General features: G+C 41.0%; 1 pseudogene; it reads right to left on the bottom strand.

Annotated features, from left to right (window-relative positions):
* Positions 1–1,889: 1,889 nt before the first annotated feature.
* On the bottom strand, positions 1,890–3,591 carry LOC124989746 (sorting and assembly machinery component 50 homolog; annotated as a pseudogene).
* Between the last annotated feature and the right edge of the window lie 379 nt (positions 3,592–3,970).

Below are 3,970 nucleotides of genomic sequence, written 5' to 3'. Positions count from 1 at the left end.
AAGTCAGATAAAACAAGTTTCAATAAATTTAAAATGATTAAAATTGAATGAAGAAGTTCTGACCAAAATAGGATTATATTAGAATTCATTAACAGAAGTATATGCAGAAGATGCCAAAATATTTGGAAACTGAATAACATACTTTTAAATGACCCATGGATTAGAGAAAATATCAAAAGGGTAGTTATAAAGGATTTTTAGCTAAATAAAAATGGAAATAAAGTACTCAAATTTGTGAAAGCAGCTAAGGCAGTACTTACGTAGAATTTTTATAGCTTTAAGTACCTCTACTTGAAAAGCAGAATCTCGAATAAATGACTTGAGCAAATGAGACTGAAGGTGGAAGAAACAAAGTTATTAGAATAGAAACCAATGGAACAGAAAAATAGACAAAACTAATGAAACTAAAAACTGATTCTCTGAAAACATCAAAAAAATTCACAAACGTCTAAACAAGGTGATTAGTAAAAAACAAATTAATTGTGTAAAAAATAAGAGCATTTGTATTTACAGCAATACAAATTCTATATATATTAAGAGGGATAATAATGGACTATCATGAAAAACTTGATGTCAATAAATCTGACAATTAGATAAAATTGAAAATTCCTTGAAAGAAATAATTTACTAAAGTTCAAATTAAATAAATTTGAGTAGCCACATAGCTATTATATAAATTAAATTTTTAGTTAAAAACCTTAAAACAGAAAATTCCAAGCTTTTCTAGGCAATTCTACCAGACATTTGGGGGAAGAATAATACCATCCATGCACAGACTCTTCCAGAAATTGGATGATGGAACACTTCCCAACTCCTTTTGTGAAGCTAAAATTACCTTGATATCAAAACTGAAAAAAGAAACTACAGATAAATATTCCTCATAAACATGGAAAGTTCTTAAAATTATATCAAACCTCAAAGTGTGTAAAAATAAAATATGGTGATTAAGTAGATTTAATATCAGGAATGCAAAGTTTTTTAACATTCAAAAACCAATGTAAGAGGCTCTAGAGGCTAAGGCAGGAGAATCATGAATTCAAAGCCAGCCTTAGCAGCTTAGTGAGGCTGTAAGCAACTCAAAAAGACCCTGTCTCTACACAAAATATAAAAAGGGCTGGGGATTTGGCTCAGTGGTTAACTGCCCCTGGGTTCAAACCCCATTATCTTTTAAAAAAATGTAAATTAATATATTAAGATTTTAAAAAAAGGAAAAAAGTCACATGATTATTTTACATGAAGAATTTAATGACATTTCAATGAAAAACTATTTTTCATAAAACTCAAAGTTAGAATATAATTTTTCTCAACCTAACTATGGTATCCATGAGAAACCTAGAGCTAGCATAAATGTTAATGCTGAAAATTTTTATGATGAATTTGTCAAATTCTCTTCATAGTATTTATCCTTTTTGATAAAGTCAGCTTTATTAAGGTGAAATTTACACACTAAAATCCACCCCTTTTAAGAATACATTTCAAAGTATTTTCAAAAATACTTTTATTATGTATATATATGACTATATATTATGTAGTCATTGATCACTACAATCATGATATAGAAGTCCCCTCTGCATCTATAGTTAATCCCTTTCCCTGCCAATCCCCCAACTCTGGAAATCATTAAAATTATTACTATAGATTTTCCCTCTATAGAATTTCATATTAATGGAACAAATGGCATAAGCTCTTTTTTTGTCTATTTTTGGTTTATTTCACTGACCATAATGTTTTTCAACTTTATCCCTGACTTGTGTGTAGCAGTAGCTGGCTCCTTTTTACTGCTGAGTTGTTTTCCATTTTATGACTGAACCACAATTTGTTTATCCATTCATTATCTGAAAGAAATTAGGAGTGGTTTCCAATTTGAGGCTATTATGAACAAAATTATAGTTATTGTTCAGATGTAAGTCTTAAATGGACATATAATTTCTTTGGGAGAAGTACCTAGAATGGGTATTGCTGAGTCATATCATCAGGTGTATGTTTAAAGTCATGCAAAAATTTATCAAACTTCCAAAATGGCTATTGTACTTCTCATTCCCACAGAAATGTATTAGTTTCAATTATTCTACCTCCTTCAAACCCTCGCAAACTGGTTTTTGTTTAGATCATGTGATATATATATTTTTTTTCTTTAAAATCTATTGGCTGGTTTCCCAGCGGAGCCACGGCCCAGAACCGTTCAACAGCCTCTCCTGGGAAGGCATGTGACATGGGGACTCCTGCTGCCTGTATCCCCAAGCTGCTCTGGAGGGAGCACCAGCTACAGGAACCATATCTGGGCTCCAAACTGCACGCCATGGCATATGCTGTCGCCCCGCTGCACTCCCATGGGGACACAGTCGAGCTCCAGGCGGGCGATGTCGCCTGGTCTGAGGACGATGCCCGCTCTGCAGGACCAGCGGATGCACTCGGCCAGTTTGCGAATGTGGGCTCTGGGGCCCTCCCGTAGTTGAGGTCGCGGAGGTTTCCCGTGTTCAGGAAGAAGTGGGTTCTGTAGGCCTCTCCTCCCAGGTAGTCCCTTCGCTCTGGGGCCCGGTGCGGTGCATGCTGAGTCCAGGGACGCTGGTGCGTCCTCCGAGGTAACACCTGTCGGCAATACTCGATGGTTTCTCACCAATGGCACCAACGTTCCACCCCGGAGAGAGGCTGTGAACACCGAATCACACACACGCTGCTGGCTCACCCGAAGCTCCAAGTCTTCTTTCAGGAAGCTCACATCCCCGCCAGTGTCCCCGCCAGTTCCTGGTTAGCCTTCTGCAGGCGCCTCTTCTTGGTCAGGTGGAAAAATTCCCAGAGTCGATGACCATGGCGTGCGAAAGGGACGACTTCAGCGAATGCCCACTTTCCTGCGGCACCGCGGAAGACGCAGTCCTGGAGGGGCAGCCGAGCTCCGCCACTCGCCCTCCCGCTTGGCGGCGTGGCTGGTCTTCCGCACGGGAAAGCTGTACTCGGTGAACACGCCTCCGCCTGCCTCCCGGAGTGAGCCCCAGGGGAGCTGCCCAGTGCCTTTGGACACGTTCACGGAGAGATTTCTCTCGAAGTTTCCAGGCTGCGGTTTGAAGAAGGACAGGCCGTAGGAAGTCTCTTTGGTTCCACAGGAAAACTGAAAGGTCACTTTTTCTGCAAGTCCTAGAAGATTAGGGAGCTTGAGGCCGAGTACCATGCTGCCCTCGTTGTTCCCGACCATGGCGTTGTAGCTGCCCGTCAGTCTCCTTAGCTCAGTCACCTCGAAGGTGACGTCTAACCCACTGGGCAGCGCGTCGTCACCTTGACATGCGTCCATCAGAACGTCCACTTGTCTAAAGATCCCCAGACGCAGCAACTTCTCGCGGGCTTCATGAGACTTCCTCATCACCTCAGTGAGGTTTCCAGCCTTAAAAACATCTCCAGTTTCACACACGTTGATGTCATCCCTAGTCCTTCCAAGGCCATCGAAGTGAACATGCTGAACTACCACGTCTTTGTTTTCCAATATTTCCTGTTTAGCTTCAGGTTCAACTTCAACAAATTCGGCTTTTCACCTAATGCTCCAAAATCAGGCCCATTTGAAGGAAGAGGCTCCAAACTCCGGGCGTGCACGGTTCCCATGGTTCCCTCTCCAGTCGCCACCTTCCGGAGCTGCCCGGCCGGACCAACGCTTGGCTGGTGAGCGCGGAGGGAGCATCAGCGGTGGCCGAGCTGCCTGTCAGCGTGCAACCTCAAGCCACCCATGGGATACATTTTATTGTAGACATTTTAGTGAGTGTGAAGTGGTTACACACTTGCAGTTTTGTTTTTCCCTGAAACTAATGGTGAGGAACATTTTCTTGTGTGCTAGTCGTGTGTGTGTGTGTGTGTGTGTGTGTGTGTGTGTGTGTGTTTATATATATATATATATATATTTTTTTTTTTTTTTTTTTTTTTTTTTTTTTTGGTGAAATGTTTAACTATTTCGCTATAGGCTTAGGGATGTAGCTCACTGTTAGAG

The sequence above is a fragment of the Sciurus carolinensis genome, chromosome 7 (genome assembly GCF_902686445.1).
Source record: "Sciurus carolinensis chromosome 7, mSciCar1.2, whole genome shotgun sequence".
Taxonomy (NCBI): domain Eukaryota; kingdom Metazoa; phylum Chordata; class Mammalia; order Rodentia; family Sciuridae; genus Sciurus; species Sciurus carolinensis.
Note: the sequence above shows the minus strand (reverse complement) of the source record. Positions and strands in the feature narration are given on the sequence as shown.